This window comes from Carcharhinus amblyrhynchos, chromosome 17 (assembly GCF_965287045.1).
Source record: "Carcharhinus amblyrhynchos chromosome 17, sCarAmb.v2.hapA, whole genome shotgun sequence".
Classification (NCBI taxonomy): domain Eukaryota; kingdom Metazoa; phylum Chordata; class Chondrichthyes; order Carcharhiniformes; family Carcharhinidae; genus Carcharhinus; species Carcharhinus amblyrhynchos.
The window spans coordinates 9,461,630-9,486,236 of NC_137340.1; the positions used below are offsets into that span (position 1 = coordinate 9,461,630).

General features: G+C 42.2%; 1 protein-coding gene across 2 annotated transcripts in view; it reads left to right on the forward strand.

Annotated features, from left to right (window-relative positions):
- The window catches only part of pcdh15b (protocadherin-related 15b), a 1,349,261-nt gene that overhangs the window by 235,183 nt on the left and 1,089,471 nt on the right, over positions 1-24,607 (forward strand). The window lies entirely within an intron of this gene.

Here is a 24,607-nt window from a genome sequence, read left to right on the forward strand (position 1 = left end):
CCAAGGTCCAGAAATTGCTTAAATCCATGTCTCATATACAGACATAAAATCAGCACCATAATGTGACAAATGGTGTATACATACATATTCTACACTGGAAATCTACTGCTAACATCAGTGGTAAGGACAGAACTAAAAGTATCACTGCAGTACTGATGAAGACCAGTGCAATCTGTCCCTTCCCTCCCAATTGCTTTCTCCCTTCTCTGAACGTTGGAGTCTTGCTCTGTATTATCTGAACCCTCCGTTAACTTTAAAAAAAATCAGTTGTGGGCTCCAGGAGAGGCACATCACCCATCAAGGCCACACTGTCTGTTGCCTAGTGTACTTGGCACATGACTGCCAGATGTCAGTGTAACTTTATTATGTACCTCATAGATTAACATATCCAATCTGTTAACATTTCACACTGAACCAGTGGAGAAGGCGTCTGCGGTGATGGCAGTAAACAAAGTGTGGTCAAGAACATCCAAGGAAACTAGCCGATATTTAATGAATTAAAAGGCGTTTAGTTATTCCACGCCCCAGAACCATTGTTGGAAATTGCGTAGGAGATCCCCTCAGGGTTCCATGACTGTAGACAAGTTATGATAAATTTTCCAACCTGGTTCACACATCCCAAGAAAACCTTGAATTTGTGTTGGACAAACTCAGTAATTTCCATCATTTTCTGCTGATCAACTATAATATCATGCCATTAGATGATATGTCCCAGGAATTTTATGTTGGTCTTGGAGAACACACATTTTTAATTTAACATGAAGCGCACTTCCTGGACAGCCTTGAGGATTTATTTTACCTTATGATCGTGTTCAACTCTTGTAGAATTATGTGTGAGGATGATGTCCATACGGCAGATTAGCACCTTGTTTGTCCTCGAGGATTGTTGACATGGTATGTTAGAGTGTTTTAGGGGGTGACGAAATGTCAAAATGGAGGTGGTTTAAGCAAAATTGACCAAATGACATGATAAAGGTTTTGACAGTCTAGAGCCAATGTCAAGGGCTATTCGCTAAAAGCTGCGGTTCACATTGAGCTTGGTAAAAAGAATGCGATTGGCGAGCTTGACCAAACAGTTATCTACTGATGCCATTGGGTGGATTTTCCAGTGTAAGTCTTCATTGAGGTGTGTAAGATGCACACAAGGTGGAAGACAGCCATTGGGCTTGGGAACGATGACCAGATCGGAATACCAGTTGATTGGTTGTATGACCCAGGAAATAATGCGCCTGTGCAACATGCCTTGAAGTTCCTCCTTAATCTTTGGTAGTAGTGGGTGTAGCACCCTTCTAGGGGTGAGCAGGCACACTGACCTCGCAGAATGTGACCTTGGTGTCCATTGGAAGAATCTCACCAACTTTGTCAGATGCCCTACTGTAAACACATACATTTGTCCTATGTAGGTAAATGCTTTGGTTTCAAATGACATAAAGGGTCTCTCTGATCTCTTGCCCCATGCAGCAAGGTGTGATGGTAATCTGACCCTGAACATGTTTGTTCTTCCCAACCCCTAAGTTTTACATTGGAAGGCTGAAGAGGAATTGTGAGGAGCCATGCAAGGTGATCAGCCAGTGCCTGTGTCAAATTTGAAGCACATTGGGAGCCCTTTGACCTCTCAGTCAATTGACTAGAAATCCTGGGAATGCAGACAAACTTTACTTTCGAAGTGTGAGATAGGTGTTATTTTGTTGTTTTATTTTCCCTATTTGCTGGAGTCTGTTACGTCCAGGGGAGCGAGGCAAACTGATCTCCTTTCCACCATCTGTTCATAATCAGATTTAATTTTTGAAATAGCCAATGTGACATGTTTCCCCAAACCTTTCTGTCTATGAAGTCATTTTAAAGTGACTTGCAGCAAACCGTCTTTTAGATCAAATCCAAAGTATTGTTTATTCGTACATTCAAACCAGAGGACTGGTCATCACAACTGCATACGCACACGCACACAGGAAGAAGGTAGTACAGAAGAGTTTTACAACTAAGAATAACTTAAAAAAAAGGATACTAATTCATGTGAATGTCAGAGTCCAGTGAGTGTTTTTTCACATAGGAGCTCTAGGTTCTGGTAGGTTTAGCCAGCTGAAAGCCAGAGTGGCAAAATACTTCCAGAGCTGGTGATGGTGCAACAAGGTGAGGATTTGGACAGTTTATGATCTCTTTCAAGTTTTATGGGTGTGATGGAGAATCTAATTGAGCAGAAACACTGGAGTGTCCCATACTGCAGCATCTGAGCCACTCAGTGCCTCTTGTGGAAAAATTCTGCCGTCTGTACTGTCACCTCACATCACAATATAAACATTTCAAAATGATGGCGAACAGGTTTCCAGCCTTATGTACCATTTTGGCTGGTTCGGCTTCAGTGGTGTTTCTGAGTTTGGCACCGCAAGACAAGTGGACCTTCTGAGCACCTCAGCGTATATCCAGGTGGTGTACTGAACTTGCTCGGTTGGGACAGGCTGATGATGCTTTGGTGAGGGCTGTTGTTGGTCGGAACTAGTTATTAGGCACAGACTGAACACGCCCATCTGACACCCGAGAGACATGGGTATCAATGATCTGAATCACACCCAGTCACGCAAAAGAAGGGAAAGAACCAACCTAGATTGGTTGTATTTGGGTCAAGAGACCAAAGACCACGCTTAAATATAGAAAGTTTTTGCAGCAAGTCTTCCAGCAACAATCTGGGACTTTGAGGCTTGAAAACAGGCAGATAGGGGCAGTTGCTTATTGCAGCACTGTCACCGTTACCCAACTTTGGTGACGATGTCACCAAGGCATTTAACGAGGCCTCATGCCGACCCAGGATTGTGATCACCTTGCGCAATGGGTGCTTGTCATGTTGCATCAGCAGTTAGCCAAGTAGGTGCTGCCACCAGTGCTACCATGTTGTAGGATTGCTCAGCCAAGCTTCTAATAAGGAAGAGCTGTGGGTGTATCAGGATATTGACTTAAAAAGTAGTTTATATACACTATTTACAGTGTGTGCATCATCAGTTGCAGGGAAGGCACTTCAGAGTTACCTGTTTGCTGCCTAAAATGCCAAGAACATAATGGCCTGATCATGTACTTGCGATTAGCATTTTCATTATGTTGACCCTATAATCTACGTCCTCCAATTCAGTGTCATGAGCAGATTTTGGTATTGTACTTCCGATTCAAAATCCAAATCCTTTATGTAACTGGAGAACAGCAGCGGTGCCAGAACTCATCCCTACGAACTACCTTCCATTAATTTGAGTAAATAACTTCAACCCATACTGTCTATTTTTTATTTTATAGCCAGTTTACTGTCTATAATTCTGTTGTCCCCTGGCTTTACATGCTCTCTTAGTCAGGAGTTTACTTTATGATGCCATATTGAAGACCTTTACAAAGTTCTGTACCTATTATTTTAATTTTATTCATTTATGTTGCTTAAAACTTGAAAGACATTATGCAACAAATGCAATCTGTATGGGTATCAAAAAGTCAGTATGCAGGTACAGCAAGGAATTAAGATGATAAAGGAATGTCACTCTTCATTACAATAGGAATTGAACATAAAAGCAGGGATGTTCTGCTTCAGTTCTATAGGGTATTGCTGAGACCACATCTGAAGTACTGTCTGCGGTTTTGGTCTCCTTATTTAAGGAAGGAAATAAGCGCATTCAAGGCGGTTCAGAGGAGGTTTACTAGATTGATATCTGGAAATGGGTAGGTTAGACATAGTGGGCTTGTTTCCACTGCAGTTTAGAAGAGTGGGGGGTGACTTGATCCTGAACAGCCTTGGTAAGGTGGATGTGGAAATGTTGTTTCTGATTAGGTGTCGTCCTTTCAGGAAAGAGGTGAGGAGAATATTTGAGGGTTGTGCAACTTTGCAACTCTCCACCTCAGAAGGCGGTGGAGGTGGCAGGGGTCGGGGAGGGGGGCGGTCATTGAATATTGCGGAGTTAGATAGATTCTTCTTAAGCAGGGGAATCAAAGATTATCAGGCAAAGATGGGAAATGTGGAATTTGAACACGAACTGTTTAGCCATGATCTTATTGACTGAAAGAGCAGGGCTGAGGGGCCAAATGGCCTACTTCTGCTCCTATTCTAGATGTTCGTGTGTTCCAGTGCAATATATACTTGTATTGAAGCAAAGTGGTTATAATAAATTAACTGGTCATACTGCATTAACAGTGCTGCTAACGAATATTACACATGATTGTAATATTTTGGGAAACTCAATGAAGTCTTAACATTTGAAGTTCTAATAAGCAGTCACTCATTAAACTGAATATTTTGTTCAGTATATCATAAATTGAATATGTAAATTAGATGCAAACATGTTTCTTTGGATACTCCCTGTGGAGAAATACAGTTGTTACTGACATTATCAAATCCTTGAGTGAGAAACAGCAGTCTAATCCTCAGAGGTCAGGGCTACTCTCAAATGATCACAAAACGGCAATGATTTATGTTATTGCCAAGTGAGAAATGAATGAACGAAGAATGTTTGGTCTCTGGTGCTCAATGCAGACTCTCTCTTGATGAGTTACTTTGCTTTTACCCTTAATCAAAATTGGATATAACTCATATCCTTGGAAATATGTCACATGACAGGTTTATTTAGTAGAGTCATCTGTATCAGTAGGGGATAAGTACCCAATATGGTAAACAGTAGATGCTATTTGTACCCATTACATTATATTTATTATCATTAATTGAAAACAGAAGGTGTTCAAAATACTCAGCAGCATCTGTGAAAAAGATTGACTAATGTTTCAGATGTAGATTTTCTCCTCAGAATAACACAGATTCTTTATCAGGCTTTGTCGGAACGGTTCTACCTCAATTGATGATTCACCTGTTGTGTCTGCAGGTGCAATACACCTGATGTTTATTTTTATTACAGTTTCCAGCTTTAGCATTATATTTTACTCTTACAGTTAATCTTCCTTTTAAAGTGTTAAGCGAAGTACCTTGGTTAGAAATAATTTTAACAGTTCAGTTGGCTGGATGGATATTTCAGTTATTCAGTCAGTCCATGAGTGTCCATATTATAGTCCGTAGGTCATGTCTAAAGATCTTGAGCCCTGGCAATCTGGTACATAAAGCCAAAGCAACTGAATTATATTTAGACAAAAGGAAAATACTATGGATGCTGGAAATCTGAAGATGATGTAAAACTATTCATCAGGTCAGGTAGGGTTGCATCTTTAAAGAGAAAATGAGCTAACATGTCATGTGATGCTCTTCCATACAGAAGAACACCTACACTAGCAAATGGACTCTCAGGAAGACAAATGCCATGATCCAAAATGTTGCCATACCGTCATCTATTGGCATTGACAACTGTGAACTTGGGGTGTTTTTACAAAAATTAGTAGTTTCATGGTCATCTATACTGAGATTAGCTTTCAATTCTAGATTTATTCATTGAATTTAAATTTCACAAACAGCTTTGGTGGGATTTGAACCCATGTCCTCTAAAGCATGAGCTTTGGCTTACTTGCCCTGTGACATTGTCACCACATCACCATTTCCCCTTCTGTCGCCATCATTTCGGAAGAGAATGAACTTCCTTTCCCTCAATGCCTCAAGGAAGACCTTATGGTCGTCCAAGTGAGGGCAGCCTGGCCTCAGATGTCAGACATCTTGAGCAGAATTTTTATTGACCTGCCTGCCATGGGAGTAGTAGCAGGTGGGACCCAGACCATTGCAAAGGTCCGTTGATCTCGGGTGGGGTTTTCTGACCTTGGGGGCGAGCATGGCCAGAAAATTCCACCACTTGTCTTCCTTCATCCATCATTACTGCTGCTGTATCAGCCAAAGGGCAAACACAGTAATGGCTGCTATGGTGAATTTAAATGAGGTTCATTCTGGCAAAATCCAGCTTCTATTCCTGCCCCCAGCAGCCGCTAATTGGCTAACCCATCCCCCTACCAACCAACTGCAATTCAACACTCTTAAAATCAGAGACTGTGTCTGGTTCCCTCTGGAGTTGAGTTGGGTAAAGATGGAAGGTGAAAAGTCCCACATCTGGCAACATGACTCACTGGGTTTTGCTATTATTCTACTGCTGCTGGTTGTCAATGTGAAGAGAATGTCTGATCCCCCTAATAGGTGCTCAGATGTTTCTGATGCCTGCGGTGTTGCAACCTTTGAATATTGTCTTGAAGCAGTTGCATGAAGTTTGACTCTGGTGTTGATCAAATCTAACTGAGATTCTGAGAAGCAGCAAGTCAACATCTTGCCGTTAGGTGCCACTCGCTGACACCAAAATGTATCTTACACATCAAAAACACCACTCGTCACTCATGAAGCGAATAGAAGGAATTCTTTACTTCACCATTCCGGTGTGTTGAAGTGAAGATTTATCACACACCTAGTTCCAAGAACAAGGCCAAGGCCTTATCTCTTCTGAATATGGCATTGACCAACATGGTGCTTTCCCATGATCCATGCCAAGCACTGGTATGTGGGTTTGATCTTCACCAAGTTCGCAAAAATCTATGGGCTTTGGTTGATTCATCCAAAACAAAAGGGTACACCTGGAATTTTACACTGCCCCGAGTGAATTTGGGAAGGTGGGGTAGGTGGGGGGTGGGGTGGTTGGAGAGGGACCGTGGTATGCATAATTGGACACTATGATAATGATGCTGTGTCCACCACCTCTGAGAACACAGGTGTTCCATCCATTGTGGGAGACGTGTCCGGCAGCCACTGGCCGGTGGGAGCCTTTCGCTGGCCAGTTAATGGCTAGCAGCAAAATCAGGAGAGCCATGTGGCCAGGCTGGGTGGTGGACTCACTCTGGCCCCTCCCATCAAAAAAACTTACCTCATTCCCCACTCAGGTTTGTTGGGGCCTACCACTCTGACCCCGGCAAAACCCTGAAATTCCCGGCAAGTCCTAGCTACGAGCTGCCTGCCTTTAGGGGTTGTCTGCTGTCCTAGAAGTTGCTATCGTGACTGACAGCACTGCTGAGAGCAAAGCACCCGCTGACCGTTTGATTGGGACTTCCTCCTCGGATTGGAGCCAAAGGCTTGCCTCAAGCCATTTGAAGGCCTAACAGCCGCTAAATGGCTGTAGGGCGACAGTCATGGAGAGGTAGCCTTGACGCTGTCTTTTATGCTGGGGAAGTGGACGCTGGTCCCAGGGGAAAATTCAATCCTGTGTCTGATTCTCAAATGGAATCATCTTATATAAACATGATTAGGAAACAGTAAGGCACTTCCAAGCAGCCTCAGGCTCATGGTAGCTTTTGACTTAGTACATATTTCAAATTTCATCTCACATCTGGATTTAATCCCCAGAACCCCATGGTACAAATAAATATTTTAATATTGACTTAATGGTATGTTTGCTATTCAAATTTTCACAAGTTTTTTTGCATTATTTACAGTCTCACATGGAGACTTGTACATTAATATGTTATTTAGAGTCTTAAAGTAACAGAGGGCAGGAGGTTTGCATACTCTTGCCTCTTATACATTGAGTGCAGATAAAACATAGGAAGTCTTTCGTCCATTGCCAAGTCCCCAGGTCCCTGCAGAAAATGCCTGAAGAACTGAACACATGAGGCAACAAGTTGGTACTCACAAAGAACTTTCCCGTGAGGTACAACTGTACTTCATGTTATGAAAATATATTGAATCAGATAGATTTGGGGTTTAAGTTCTATTCCAATGACGAGACAAAAGTACACCCTTGGCTCCAAGATGCTATACATAGAACATTACATTACAGCGCAGAACAGGCCCTTCGGCCCACGATGTTGCGCCGACCGGCCTGAGGTTCCAAAACATCCAGTATACTTTTAAGTTCTTTCTTTGCATTTCATATTTATTTTCACATTTGTTTTATCGCATTACTTAAAGTCAGACCAAGTACTAGTGTAAAATAAAGAACGATGAAAACAAAAATACTTGTGTCCTGTGCTGCTTATTCAAAATGCAATGACGTAAGAATGCATGAATGATAGATACCTTTGAGCTATTAGACAAGGATAGTTGATTGCTGTAATTGGAAAATTCTTCTCATAAATAACATTGGAGTCAAACAACCAATTAGCACTGAAACGTTGTAAATTTAAATTAAAGAAACCTTGAAGCAGATAACAGGGAAGCAGTCTGAAATCAAGTGAACCCCACTGTTGAGGATGAAAATTGGAATGTCGCTGCCTTATTTAATGCCAGCCTAAGTTAACAGATAATGTTTGTCAATAAATAGTACAAGAGTATCCACTTAAGCCTACAAGTGTTGGTGAAATTAAATGAGAACAAAGAGGAGGAGGCAAAGAAGAGTCACCTAGACTATCTGTACCCTGTTTATACTCTGGTTTCCTGAATGGAAGTCCAGGGTTTGGAATGCTGATTGGTCAGTGATACAGCTGTGGTGCATTATGAAATTTGAAAGATTGATGGTGCATCAGCACGAGATATCCTTTGAAAATGCATTCACAGGCTTTGACCACCCTCTTGAGGCCATGAAACTTCTTATGGCACTTCTGCTCAGTCCTTTGGACCAGATTCTCGGTTTTTTGCCTCCCGAACCCATTCGTTTTGGAGCATGTTCTTTGAGGGCCACGTGGCCTGTATCCTCCTCACAATATCTATCACTAAGCCCTCCTGTGCCATCACCATGAACCTAAGAGCCTTTTTTTCCCCTGTTGTTCCTTTTGGGATGTACTTTCTTTCACTCAATCCATGCAGAAACAGTTAGCAACAAATTTCTCCTCATGTTTACAGCTCCCGTTTCGTGGGGCAGGCTGCATTGATGGGCTGCAAGGCTTCCTTGTTGAACATTCAGACAGCGGTGTGGATCACACATGGCTATATGCTCCAATCATGCAAAAATTGTCCAGGCGGTTCCAGATTGTTCAAAGATGTGCAGGTTTAGGTGGGTTGGCCACGTTGAATGCGTGGGTTATGGGGATAGGGTGGGGAGAGGGCCGAATAAGGTACTCTGTCAGACTTGATGGACTGAATGGCCTCTTCTTCACTGTGAGGATTCTATGATTGTATGCTGCCAGCATCAACAGGACTGGGGGCAGATTGCAAATTGCAACATCTGTGTCCAAAAACAGGGGGGACAAATTTTTAACTCTGAAGAAGAGGAGTGTCTTAGAAGAGGAGAATCTCTTCTGTGTTACACACATTCTGTCTAACTGCTATTGCTATGTATTATCTGACTTTCAATGGGAATAGCTATTGGGAAACGTTTTTCATGAAAACTGCTCTAAAGGTTTTGCCTTTTGTTCCTGTTGTGATTAATGCGACTTGGAACTCACACCTTTGGCCGGAATGTTACGGCCGTTCACACCGGCAGGCTTTTTCCATCCCGCTATAGTGAACAGAGATTTGGCTGGGCGTGACATTCTGTGACCACGCTGCAGCGAGAGGGTGGCATGAGCGGCTAGTAAGCTTGTGCCCTTTGGCCCTGAACAAGCTATGTAACAAATATATCTAGAGCATAGAAATTAGGAGCAGAAGCAGGCTGTTCTTTCTTTCAAGCCATCTGCATCATTTGATAAAGTCATGGCTGATCTGGTTGCAGTCTCTACTCCACTTCCTTGTCTGCTTCCCATAACCTTTTGACTTCATTTCATAAATATCAAAAATCGATCTAGCTTGAAGAAATTGAATAACTCTGTTGGTTTCGGGAAAAGAAAATTCTATACTCCAATGATCCTCTGGATGAGAAAAAAAATCCTCATTTCCATCTTAATTGGGAGACTGATTCTTCAATTGCATCCCTCAGCTCCAGTCTCCCCCACAAGAGCAGGCAGTCTCCTGGCATCCACCCAATCAAGTTCCCTTGGGATCTTATATATTTCATTACAATTCTCCCGGGGTCCAATGGATATAATCCCAGTGTATTCAACATTTCCTCAGAAGATAACTTCTTTATTGGGAATGAGTCACATGAACCTTCCCTTATCTGGTTCAAGCGCAATTATGTCCCTTTTCAAATAATGATTCCAAAACTGTACACAGTATGGCCAACCTGTTCAGTTGTGGTAAAACTTCCCTCCTTTGACAGTCCATTCTCCTTGTAATAAACATCAACGCTCCGTTTACCTTGCTAATAATTTGCTGTACCTGCATATGAATTTTTTTTTGTGATTCATGTACCAGGATGCCCAGATCCCTCTGTACCACTGAATTCTGCAGTCTCTCTCCATTTAAATACAGTATTGTTTTTCTATTTGCACCCCTTTATTGTGAAGTCCAAGAGGCGTAGGCAAAAGTGGTAGGTAGAAGAAGGATTGGAATGAGGCACTCACTGAGTGTCAAAATGGGTGGCGTGGGCTTGTGGGGCCGCAGGGCCTGTTTCCTGTGCTGTGTTGTTCTTTGTTCTTATTCTTCCTGTCAAAATGGATAAGCGCACATTTTTCAATATTTATGCTCCATCTACTATGGCCACAATTCTCATAAATTTGGGCTAAGTGCCCAAGCCAGCAGGAAAACTGGAGGCTTTCCCACAACCAACAGATGAGATTCTCTCACATGATAGATGTTAATTTATGCACACTGGACAACCCGCTGGCCAGCCATGCTTTTATGAGACCAGACCACCATTTTTAAATGGCGCCATGGTGTCCATGATCCACCCAAAAAGTGATGCACCGTCAAACCCCTCACAAAAAGAGGAGCATCCTCCCCTTCACCCACAAATAACGGGTAACCACACCCGCCTCCTATACCACGCAGGTATGAAGGTGACTTGAGCTGATTCCACCTCCCCCACCTCAGAGCCACTCAGACTTCCTTTTCCCTGTTAAACCTCCACTGAGGCTCCCCTTCCCCCTCAGACTTCCCACTCTGCCTCCCTTCAGATTATGCACGTTGGCAGTGCCAACAGTGGCACTGACATCTTGGGTCCCTAGGGAGCACAAGAAGGTAGGTCTAGTGGCCATTTTCCCCTCTGCAGAGGAAGGCCCTTAGAAGTCCTGGGGATTGTGTGGGCTCAGGTTGAGGGCAACAAGTTGACCTCACCATTCTCTGCTGGGATGGAAGGGTGTCATGGCTGGACCACACCTTCTAGCCCTGATGTGGAGATGCTGGCATTGGACTGGGGTAAACACGGTAAGAAGTCTGACAACACCAGGTTGAAGTCCAACCAATTCTAGCCCTGGCAGACCTCAAGATCACCCCTGACATAATGATTTCAGGCAGGCCTTGTGATCAATACCTTATTCCGGCCTGTCAGACGTGTAAATTCTGAAATGGTCAGGTCGCTTTAATCTCCATGCCTCCTTGTCACTCAGCAGGATAAGTCATTGCAGCACTCCATCCTGCAGCAGAGATTTCCCTTCCTCCATGTCAGAAGTTGCAAGTGAGGGCGTACAACTTCGCAGTCCTCTGGCAGAGACGAGGTGTCAATTGCGCCTGGATGGGGAGCGGAGGGTGGGGTGGGGGAGGGGCAGTGGTGGGAGAGGGAGGGGTCCTTTCTGCATAGCTGTGCACTCAGCCCCAATGTGTGCACACACCTTTCATTTGAAGTTGCTGAGGCTTCCTAGAAAGTTGAAATTGTTGAAACCCTCCCTGTCGATTGCACTTTGATCTGTAACAAATTCAAGATGCAGTGCCCGTAAAAAAAAAAATTCAATTGCCAACTCAATGGATTTCTATCTTCACTTCTACATCCCTCCATGGTTGAATGCACCTTTGGTACCTCATTGATCCTCACCACAATGTTGACAGAGTCTAAGCCTGAGTACGGTTTGTGGTTTCACTTCCTCTTTAAAGTGGTTGATTTCCCATGCATTCAACATATCTATATCTCTTATTGCTCCCTAACAGCTTGACAGCCTATCTTGGTGTCATCAGCAGATTTAGTTACCATACGTTTGGTCTCCTTATCCAATTCATTGACACGGATTGTAAATAGTTGAGGCCCCAGCCTTGATTTCTCTGGCACTGCACTACTAACAGCTTGCCAACCTGAAAAGGCCCATTTTTTCCCTACTCTTTGCTTCCTGTTAGCTAACAATTCCTTTATCCGTACTAATATGTTACTCCCTGCGCCATCTGCACTTTTCTAGTAACTTTGACAAATGTCTTTTGGAAATCCAAGTACAGTATATGTACACGTTCCCCTGTTCATTCCAGATTTCGGCACAAGAGATGCGTTTTTCTCAAATAGTCTTTTTTTCTATCTTTCTCCCTGGATACGTATTTGCTGAAAGTTATTAAATATTTCCTTAAAAGTCTGCCTCTGCATTTTTACTGTTCTCACTTTCAACCTAGTTTCTCAGTTCACCTTAGCTATCTCCGCCTTCAGACTCTTATAATTACATTTAATTTAGGTTTACAACATTTGTTCCACGCTTCTCCCCTTTAAACTGAGCATGAAATTGTAGCGTGTTATGATCGTTGTCACCTAGGGGCTCCTTTACAATAAGGTTATAGATTTACCCATTCCCATTGTACATTAGCACACCGAGAATATCCTGTCCCGTGGCTGGCTCTAGAATGTACTGCTCTCGTGTTGTGGGTTTCCGCCTGGTGCTCCGGTTTCCTGCCACAGTCCAAAGATGTGCAGGTTAGGCGGATTGACCATGCGAAATCATCCCTTAGGGTAGGATTTTACTGTCTCACTCATCCTGAAACCGTAAAATCCCACCTGAGGTCAATGGACCTTTTTATGTTCCACCCCTTGCCGTCTCTGATTCTTACGGCAGGTGGAGCAATAAAATTCCAACGTGGCCAAAGATGTGCACAACTATCAAATCACCTATTCTAGTCCTCTCCTAAAATGTCAATGGGGGGGTGGGGACAGTGACATAGTGGTAATGTCACCGCACTAGTAATCCAGAGGCCCAAGCTAATGCACTGGGGACATGGCATTGAATGGTGAAGTTAAAACCAGTTAATAAATATGGAATTAAAAAGGTCGTCTTGGTAATAGTCAACTTGAAACCATTGTCGAGTGTCAGATAGATCCATCTGGTTCACTGATGTCCTTTAGAGAAGGAAATCTGCTGTCCCTAACTGGGCTGGCATACATGCAACTCCAGACTTCCAGCAATCTGGTTGACTCTTAAGTGAGAAGGCCAAGCAAGCCATTAAATTGTATCAAACCATGGCAATGTCTATAAAAGGCATTGAAATCAGATGGACCACCTGGTATCGACCGAGGCATTGGAAACAACAATGTTAGACACAGCCCAGTCACCCTTCAAGGTCCACTTTACTAACATCTGAGGGTAATGCCAAAATTGAGAGTTGCGTCTCAAGCTAGTCAAGCATTGGCCTTACATAGTTGTCCTCGCTCATTCATAACTTACAGACAACTTATCAGACACCACCATCACCATCGCTGACTCTGTCCTGTCCCACCAATTTAGGAGGGAGTTGCCCTGGGAGTTCTCACCACCAGCTCAATACATCAGTGCAAAACGTAGGGCTGAAGCATTTGAAACAATCTTTAGTCAGGAGTATGATTCAACTTGGCCTCCGCCTGAGGTCCCCATATCACAGATGCCAGATTCAGTCAATTTAGTTCACTTCATTAGGTACTGCTTCACTTCAGCTACAATACTGGCATGCACCTGGCAATGTGGAAAATGATTCAGATTGTCCACAAAAAGCAGCACAAGTCCAACCCAACCAATTACCATCCCATCAATCTAGTATTGATCATAAGCAAAGTGATAGAAACATAGAAAATGGGGGCAGGGATAGGTCATTCGGCCTTTCGAGCCAGCTTTGCTATTCAGTATGGCCAAGATTAATCCTCAATCTCAACACTCTAGCCTTGCACTCTCCCCATACCCTTTGATGTCTTTACAATCTAGAAATCCATTTATTTCCTTATTAGTTATATCCAGTGACTCTTGGCCTCCACAGCCTTTCGCGGCAGGGAATTTAATAGGTTCACCATACTCGAGTGAAGAATATTACACAGACCTAAAGGTACTCCTTCAGGAGGAACAAACAAAGGATCACACTCATTAATGGCATCCTCCCATTCTGCCGCATCAATGAAGTCATGAAATAATGCCTTGTAACGATCAAGGTTTAGCTGAAAGTGCTGTGCGAAATTTTCGGGCAAAGCATGCTGGAAACGTTTTCTGCTCACCAAAGCCCTGGAAACAGCATGAACTAAACAATGGCCATCACCATCATCGTGTATGGGGATTTAAACATTCTTGATTACTATCTCCTCATCTCGGTCCTATGTGGCCTACCCCGTATCTTGAAACTGTGATGCCTTATTTTAGACTCCTCACCCAGAAGAAACATCATTCTTGCATCTAGTCAGAATTTTATCCATTTCAATGGGATAGTCGCTTATTCTAAATTCCAGTGACTACAGGCCTAGTTGACTCAATTTCTTCTCATAGGACAATGCTGTCATCCCAAAAATCAGCCTGGTGAACCTTCGCTGCACTGGAAGGGGGTCATCAACAGTGCTACCAAGTGACACTTACTGAGAAGCAATCTGCTCATTGACACACGGTTTGGATTCTGTGAAGCCACTCAGCTTCTGACCCCATTACAGCTTTAATCTAAACATGAACAAAAAGGTGACTGGAAGAAATGAGGTGATAGTTACTGCCCTTGACATTAAGGCATTTGACCGAATGTGGCATCAAGAAGCTCTGGCTAAACTGGAGTCAATAGAAAACTCTCCAGTAGTTGGAGTCATACCTGGCGTAAAGGAAGGTGGTTCTAGTTGTTGGAAGTCAATCATCTCAGTCCCAGGACATCAGGGTAATGTCCGAGGACAAACCATTCAGTTGTTTCATCAATGACCTTCCATCCAAACTGCAAGAATTTCAAACCTGTTGGACAATCTTATGACTATGTGGCCAAATTCCATTCCAACTCTACTTTCAAGTTTGCTGATGACACCGCCTTAGTGGGTCGGATCTCAAACAATGATGCGATGGAGAATGTGATGAAATGGTACAATGGCAATCATCTTTCCCTCAATGTCAATAAAATGAAGGAGATAGTTATCGACTTCAGGAAGTGTAGTGGAGAACATGCCCCTGTCTACAGCAATGGGAATGAAGTTGAAGTGGTCACAAGCTTCAAGTTTTTAAGTGTCTAGATCACCAACACCTTGTCCCGGTCCCTCCATGCTGATACTATAGAAAGCCCACCAGCACCTCTACATCCTCAGGAGGCTAAGGAAATTTGACATCTCCACTACAACTCTCGCCAACTTTTACAGATGCATCATAGAAAGCATTCTTTCTGGTAGTATCACAGCTTGGTACGGCTCCTGTTCTGTCCAAGTCCACAAGACACTACAAAGGATCGTGAATGAAGCTCAGTCCATCACGCAAACCAACCTCCCATCCATTGACTCCGTCTCCATTTCTGGCTGTCTTGGAAAAGCAGTCAGCATAATCAAGGAACTCATGCACTTCGGACATAGTCTCTTCCACTTCGTTCCACTGGGAAAAAAATACAAAAGTCTGAGGAGATGTATCAATTGACTTGAAAACAGCTTCTTCTCTGCTGCCATCAGATTTTTGAATGGATTTACCTTGTATGAAGTTGATCTTTCTCTACATCCTAGCCATGACTGTAAAATTACATTCTGTACCCTCTCCTTTCCTTCCTTTGTCTGTGTAGCACACAAGAAGCAATACTTTTCACAGTGTACCAATACATGTCGCAATAATAAATCAAATCACTGGTGCACAGTGTGTTGAGATGATTCCCTGACAACCTGGGCCTCTGTGATAGGGTGAATTTCTTGCTTTTATTGTTATTTTAACCATTTAAAAAAAAAAATTATTTCCATGTAACTTACCTCTGTGTCGTCGCCTTATAATGTGAGGTCATCCATGTCTGCATTTACTGTAACCTTACTTCCTCAGATTCCCTTGGTATTTATTTTCTGTGTTCGTAAATGTGCTTACCTTCGAGGAGTTGCAATAAAAGTTCACTCAATTGATTCTTGGGTTACGGCTGAGTTGACTAATGTGGGATGTTTCTCATGACATGCAAGACACTCAGACTGAAGTGAGAAGTCCATGAGATTTCTATGACGCCATGTTGTCAGGAGGTTATCATACTGGTGGTGATTACCACTGCTTCAGTATGCTTTGAGGATTAGTCTGAAAACAACATTTGCACTTTCAAGACTTGCTGAATTTTTCCAGCATCCTCTGTTCTTGATTTAGATTACTTGGTCAGGAATGACCAATGGCCTCTCGGATAGTTGCAGATGTTGCTATCTCTCATAATATAAATGTTGTGTAACTTCTTTAAGGCATTTTTTTTAACATAAATGCCTGAAAGAGCTTCAGACTTAGGCCCAGCAACTTGACATAATGAATTGATTTGATTTATTTTCATATGTATTAACATAGAGTGAAAAGTATTGTTTCTTATGCCCTCTACAGACAAAATATACCGTTCATAGAGAAGGAAACGAGACAGTGCAGAATGTAGTGTTAGAATCATAGCTAGGGTGTAGAGAAAGATCAAATTAATGCAAGGAAGGTCCAGTCAAAAGTCTGACAGCAGCGGGGAAGAAACTGTTTTTGAGTCGGTTGGTACGTGACCTCAGACTTTTGTATCTTTTTCCCGAAGAAAGAAGGTGGAAGAGAAAATGTCCGGGGTGTGTGGGGTCCTTAATTATGCTATCTGCTTTGCCGAGGCAGTGGGAAGTGTAGGCTGAGTCAATGGATGGGAGGCTGGTAATGCAAGGTAATGGAATCTTACTTAAGGTAAAGCAACTTCACTAAGACAACGGTCACCTAGAGGTTCCAGAAGAATCTTTTCACTGATCCACCTTTCAACATTCAGGAAACACTTCATAGGACACGTAGATTGGGAGCTGGATCAGCAAAGTGATTGAACAAAAGCATAGAAGTATTAATAAGACATAGTTACAGTTCGAGGACATTAAATTATTGATATTTTTGTGAATTTTGTTATAAAAGATTAAAACACGATGACTACATAGAAGAGGGTTCATGTCCACAGCATAGTGGCCTTCAAGCAAGTGGGCTTTCTGTATTTTGGAGGAACAGAATAGAAGTCTTTGGAGGGAAGGTCCTGCTCATGGAATTGGAGTGGTAGATGCCCTGAAAGGTGAGGAAAACCTTACCTGGTTTTTGAACATGGAGTGCCTTCACATTTGCCATTTCTTTCAGTATCGGGAAGTAGTAACCGTTTCCATGCAAAAACATTGGGGAGCATTCGTTAAACTGATTTGATTCTAGGGATGCTCGTATAACTGCTAGGCTCCAGGAAATTTATCCAAGGACTTGAAATGAAACTTCTGAATGCCTTTGTCTGCTCTATCACTGTTGATGTAATCCCTCTGTCTACATGACACATTGGAGTTGTAAGTCTTAACCTCAGGGGATAATGTTGATCCAGAGTCAATCATCCCTGATAAAATGATTTTGAGTAATTGGGACTAGAACGCTGGATGGTGCAGGATGAAAGCAACAATTCATCTTCTGGGGCATTGACGTAAATGTTTGACAAAGGATGAGTGCTGTTGCACACAACTTGCAGGAATGAAATTGAGGTGGTTATCACTTGGAACCTTCAGTGCCTCTTGACTTTCTTAATTATTTCTTGCATCTTTGACAACTGTATTACTTCCCTCCTTGTTTCTTGGGTTCCAGAGGGAAATTAAACATCTTCACTGGAGTCCTTTTCTCATGGTTCCTCAGTCTAGCCATTTCCATTTTGTCCTCCTTTTCATCATATAAGAATGACTCAGAGCCATTACAACTCCTCAGACACTGAAGCAGTTCATGTCAAAATGCAGCAGGAGCTGGACAATATCCAGGCTTGGGCTGCAAGTGGCAAGTAACATTCAAGCGACTCAAGTGCCATATAATGACTATCTCAAATAAGAGAGAATTGAAACAATACCCCTTAGTATTCAGTGACATTACCATTACTAAATCCCCACAATCAACATCCTGGTTTGGTGGTGGGGGGGAGCAGTTACCATTGACCAGAGACTTAACTGGACCAGCCATATAAATAAATAAATGCCAGAGCAGATCAAAACCTACGAATACTGCTGCGAGAAACTCACCTCTTGACCCACCAAAGCCTTTTTACCATCTACAAGGCACAAGTCAGAAATGTAATGGAATTCTCTCCATTTGCCTGGATGAGTAAGCTCCAACAATATTCAAGAAGTTTGACACCAACCAGGACAAAGTAGCCCACTTGATTGCTCCCCCTTCCACATTCAAACCCTCCACCAGCGATGAATAGTGACAGCAATATGTACCATGTACCAGATGAGCTGCAGGCACTCACCAAAGTACCTGAGGCAGTATCTTCCAATGCATGACCACCACTATCTGGAAGAGCAAGAGCAGTACATGCCTGGGAACACCACTATTTGGAGGTTTCCCTCCATGTCACTCAACATCCTGACTTGGTAATGTATCATCGCTCATTCACACTTGCTGGATGAAAATCCTGGAGCTCCTTCCCTGCCAGCTCCTTCCCAAATAGTGTAGGTACCTACACCTCTGGGATTGTAACAGTTGAAGAAGGCAGCTCACTGCCACCTTCTGAAGGGCAACTAGGGATGGGCAATACATCTTGGCCTAGTCCACAATGCCCACAATCCATAAAATGGATTTAAAAAAAAAACTTCTTCAGCCCAAAAATAACTTTCTTCGTTACTCACTACAAGTTGCAGGTCTTCAAACAAGTTTTGGAGCAAAAAAATAGTCTACAAAGATTGTAAAAGCTTTGAATGTCTTAGCCAAGCGGTCTCTCCAGTGCAATATCCACCTCATGTTGGCCTGCTCATATTATCATCCATCTTGGAAGGTTGTAAGAAGTCAAGTTTGAGTTTGGAAGTTGAAATTAACTCCAGGGACCTTTTGACCTGTAGTTATATTTAATCATTCACTGTGTATGCTTCAAATTTTATGTTTGTAGGACGTGAATAATATCTGCTCCTAGCAAATAACAGGCTGTATACGGACCCGAAATACCACTTAGATAAGTTTGCAATATTTTTAAAAGCTGATTCAGAGCAAACTAAGAATCCAATTTGAGCAGTGCCCGAAACTGACAATTGAATTGCTACGCTTGACATTTGGAATTATAATACGAATTTATGTGTGAATAGCTCAAGGCTATTAGAGGCTATCAGACTGCTAAGTGCTTTCCTAAATAATAAGTTTGTGATTGCCAGGTAAAACTCAGTGACGTCCTTCCTGCTGTATTTCACCAATGGTCAAGGTATGATTTGAAATAAGAACAGAAAATATTGGGAAACCTCCGTAGATCTGGCAGCATCTGTGGAGAGAAACAGAGTTAACATTTTGGGTGAGAATCTCCAGCCTCTCTGGGAGGTAGCGTTTTGACTGCTAGCAGCAGGATTCTCTGGTCCTGGGAATTCCCATCGGCATCGCCCCATGTCAGTGGGGCAGCAGAATCCCGTCGACATGAACAGCCAGAGAATTTGGAGATTTAAGTCCAATATGACTTTAATTTGGAACTTAGATGATCTGAAGCCCACGAAAATTGAATTTAGAAAAATGATAGGACTGCTTTGCAGCAGCTGTCAATGTGTAGCTATTTTCCAAACATTTATGACTGTTAAAATGTTTTCATTCAAATCTTTAACTACATACAGCAGCTGATGTAAGTTAAATGGTCTATTACAAGACTTATTTTACAGTGTGCAAAGTCTAATTGGATCAAGACAATTGCCCCAGCACAACCCTGGGTGCATCAGCTGACAACAATGATATTTGCCTTTCTTCTCAATTGTCTTGAAAGTAAGAGCTTCTAGATCAATTCAGTGCACAACCAGTAAATCAAATAAGTTGTGGCGATCTTTCTTTTAATGGGCCAAAATTTATTTAATTAGTTTTTTTTTACTTTGCAATTTCACTTACCCAATTATTAAGTCTTCTCCTTTCTCTCAAAAAAATTCTGTCCAATTATTTACATTTTTTGTCTAAATCTCAGCTTTTGCACCATTTCTTCATTTTCTACCAGAATCTATTATCCATTTTAGCTCAACATTGTCATCAGTAAGACCTTGATAGTGGTACTGCATTAGGAAACATATATGCAGTATGGTGATTTAACCCTACTATTAGTTTAAATCTTTATGTAGAGCTAAAATGTGTGCTCGTTTGCTGTCCAGTGTAACTGTAGAAATTCTAAGGGTACTGTGTGGTTCTCCATTAACCTCATTGTGGTAGTTGCTGCGAGTATTATTACTAATTCAGGGGCTAGTGCACAAATTTGCAGTCTTCACCAATGCATTTGCTATGCGCATCTACTGCCTGTATAAATTAAATGTTAGTGATGTTCTCTAGTGACAGGATTGTGAAAGGAGATGCTGTTTCTCTAAGTTTTTGTTGACAGAGCATTCACAGCACTGGGAATTACTTCAGTGCTTCCTGAGCAAAGGGGGATTGGCAAGATTAGAAAGTGTCTGCTAGAGATGTCAGGTAACTCCAAAGGAATACATGCTGTTGCTTTGCTCTACCTGTAGAGACTCAGGTGATGAAGACTGAGGAACATCGTCTATGACATTCAGTATTAACAAATGTAACGCTGAGACATTCATCTCCAAGCAACCTTTATCGTAGATCCAGTATTCCCAGTGACTATCAGCAACTCTCAATTTTTGTGCCTCTACTTTCAAACTAGCACATGTGATAATACCAGCTAATGTGCTATCTATCCATAAATAGCTGTTTTATTGAAAAGGGCCCATCTGTCTCTTATCTGATCAACAGCAGTGATGTTAAAGGGCTGCTCAATTCAAATGAACTTTCCTGTTTCCTAAAGTACATTATTCTTTGATTGAGGAAGTAATCAAAAGCCCAACATATAATATATTGGCCTGAACAAAAAGAAAGGTGTATTGCATTTTGCCTTGAAACAGGTACTTTAGGCGTTCTGAATTGTACTTCAGCTTTAATTGAGGTTGACATCTTTCTCCTCACTTTGCACCAACTCCACTAAGTTCTAGAGACGGTTGTTTGTTTCCAAGGTGGTTGCATCAGATACTTCTGGGGAGGGTACCCACAGAACCGTAGAATCCCTACAGTGCAAAGGAGATCATTCGGCCCAGCAAGTCTACACTGAGTCTTTGAAAGAGCATCTCACCCAGGCCCTCCCCTCCACTCTATCCTGCACATTTACCACGGCTAATTCTACCTAATCTTTGGATGCATACAAATGATCAAAATAAGATAATTAAATTCAGTTATTCACCCCCTCTTTTCACGCAAACATGAACTTTTAGCTTAAGTTCAATGAGGATATAACAATATGGGAGGTTGCTACATCAAATTTCTAAACCGTTTGAAATATGGTTCACTAACCCTTGTTTGCTTAAAGACAACAAATAGCTTCTTTCATAACATGGCGATTTGAAAAGAAACTTAAGTCTGAACAGAACTGTAGTTCTGTATTGTTCTGTAAAAGTAGAGTTCTGATGTTGTCTTCAGCCCACTACTTGCTGACTTGTTCCATTCTTAAGGGAAACAAATTTGTGTTTGACAATTGGACACTGCAACAATTTTTTGCTTCATCAGAAAGTTCATAAAATCTTAGTGTGTTAATTGTGAGTCTGATTGTTTCCTTTTGCCTCCATTAATGCTTCAAGCAATTGAGAACATTGAAATGAACTACCCCAAGGTGGCACTGCAGAGATATCTGAATTTAGATCTAAAAATAATGGATGGCTGTCTGCTTGTTTATTTCCTATCGCCTATTCTTATGTCCTCTACATTGAGATCTACCCGTGTTACTTTCAGTGGTTGAAACAAATGAGTGGTTTACTTTAAGAAGGTAATTCAAATATATTTTGCTCACATAACCTTCCTTTCTCTACTGCACATTTTGCCAAATGATACGTACAAGTGTAGCGAGATCTCCTTCAACATTTTTATGAAACAAATTCTTCAGCTTGACTTTGAGACTCGTGTTCTCTCACACTGAGCATGTCTCTGAATTACTTTTTTTTTGTTTCCATTAAGTCTGCCAGGGAAACAGGGTCTCATCATCTCTTTATCAGATCTGAAGTTCCAATAAAGAGGTTGACTGGAATGTTAACCTATCGTGTGTCATGGGATCATTGCAAGATGCCTTTAAATTGGAGCGTCAGCCTGATTTATGTGTTCCCACTGGAATCCAGATGGTTGATACTTTAACTACATCAAACATGAGGTGCCCAGCTAGCTAACTATTGGGGGCAGTTGAAATGTCAGCCATCAGGATTCCAGTTTCAACTATTAGATTTTAAGTCGGGCCTGAACTGCTGTGGCGTTCCTGCCAGGCAATTATCAAAAAGGCTCAAGGTAAATGTATATCTTTACTGTGTGATTTGATTTGATTTATTATTGTCACACGTATTAGGACACAGTGAAAACTATTGTTTCTTCTGCGCTATACAGTCAAAACAGAGTGCATTGGGGAGAAGGAAAGGAGAGGGTGCAGAATATAGTGTTGCAATCACAGAAAGGTGGAGTGGGGGGGTGGGGGGAGGATTTTCCGGCCACGCTTGCCCTGAAACCAGAAAATCCCGCCCGAGGTCAACAGACCTTTCTATGGACCACCCCTCACCCACTCCACTTCCCATGGCAGGCGGAATGGGAAAATTTGCCCCAGGGTGTAGAGAAAGATCAGTTTAATATATGACGGGTCCATTCAAAAGTCTGATGGCAGCAGGGAAGAAGCTATTCTTGAGTCGGTTGGTTTATGACCTCAGACTTTTGTATCTTTTTCTCAACTGCAGAAAGGGGAAGGGAGCATGTCTGGGATCCTTAATTATGCTGGCTGCTCTTCCGAGGCAGCGGAGAGTGTTGACAGATTAAGTGGATGGGAGGCTGGTTTGCGTGAAGGACTGGGCTATGTTCTTAATTTATAAACTTGCAAGCCCTTGTTAACCTTCACAAAGACAGGAACAGGCAGGAAAAAGAAGGAAGAGTGTTTGTCCTTGTAGCAGTCTCCTTTTCCCCAAATTCCCTACACTTCCCTTCCTGCCACTTACTGGCTTGCTCGCAAGCCAATCATTGATGTTAACGAGTGGCTTTTTGCACATTGGAACTTCCTTTTTCTTTAGTTGTAGGAAAACAGGAAGCTTTAAAAAGAAAGTTTGCAGTTATATCGTACTTTTTGTGACCAAAGGATGTCCAACATGCAGTCAGTGAAGCACTTTTGAAATGTGGTCAATGTTGGAATGTAGGAAATGTGTTAGTCAGTTTGTACACAGCAAACATTGCTCCCACAAACAGCAATGTGGTAATGATCAGTTAACCTGTTGTACTGAAGGATAAATATTGGTCAAGGTACTGGGGATAACTCTGCTGTTCTTTGAAGTAGTGTCGTGGAAACTTCGGGGACCAAGAAGTTGAGTGTGGGATCCAAAATGGAAATCTCATTCCCATTCCCAACAGATCCTATTTTTGCCTGAGTTGGGGGAGAAAGGGGTGATACTTGATCCCCACATGTGCAAAACTCAAACTGTACCATTTGAACTCAGTGCTCACTTCAAACAGAACCCATTTCCCTGGAACAGGGGCCTTATCCTGCAGTGTGGGAGTTACTGATCTTTAGAGAAGTCATTGATACATGTCCATGAAAAGTGGGTGAGGTTGGTAGAACTGTTAACTGTCAAGTAACTTAAATTACCTGCTATTCAAAAATGCAAAGTTATATTGTTCACCTTTGTACCGTGGCATGGTGGCACAATGATTAGCACTGCTGCCTCACAGTGCCAGGGACCTGACTTTGATTCCCAGCTTGGGCCATTGTCTGTGCAGAGTATGCACATTCTCCTCAGTTGTGTGTAATTCTTCTGGGTTCTTCAGTTTTCTCCCGCAGTTTGAAAGACGTGTTGGTTAGGTGCATTGGCCATGCTAAACTCTCCCTCATTGCACCTGAAAAGTCGCCGGACTGTGGTGACTAGAGGACTTTCACAGGAACTTCACTGCAATGTTAATGCAAGCCTACTTATGACAGTAATAAATAAACTTCAAACCTTTATACTGTATCCGTGGAAGTTGGCAGTTGCAATAGTTGTTTGTTGACATAACCATAATCATTATAACATCTAACATCTCATCTGAAATACTCACTACTGACAATGCAGCATTTCCTCGGTATTATACTAAGTATCAGTTCAGAATTTGTGTACGAATGTCTGGAATGGCATTTAAATCTACAACATTTTTGAATCAGCTACAAGAATGCGATCAACTGAGCCATGGCTCTTAACAAATATATTAAATGCAGTTAGCAAAGCCTATCAAACTTTGGGCTTCATAAATAGAGGTACTGAGTACAAAAGCAGGGAAGTTATACTGACCTTTGTAAAGCTCTGGTTAGACCAGTATTGCATCCAATTCCGGTCTTTATACTTTATGAAGGATGTGATGATCCGCAGTGAAGGGGCGTACCACCAATGAGGATTAGACGTTTCAGCTGCAAGATTAGGTTGGAGAAGTTGAGGAGAGGTTTGACAGATGTCCATGTGCAAGATTATTACAGATTTAGACATGTTGGACAAAGGCTGTTTCCATTAGCTGTTGGTACAATGACCAGAGGACATGGATGTCAGGTTTTGGAAAAGAGATGCCAGGAGGAATGTGGGGAAGATTATTTTCATGCAGCAAGTGATAATGACCCGGAGTTCGCTGCCTATGAGGATGA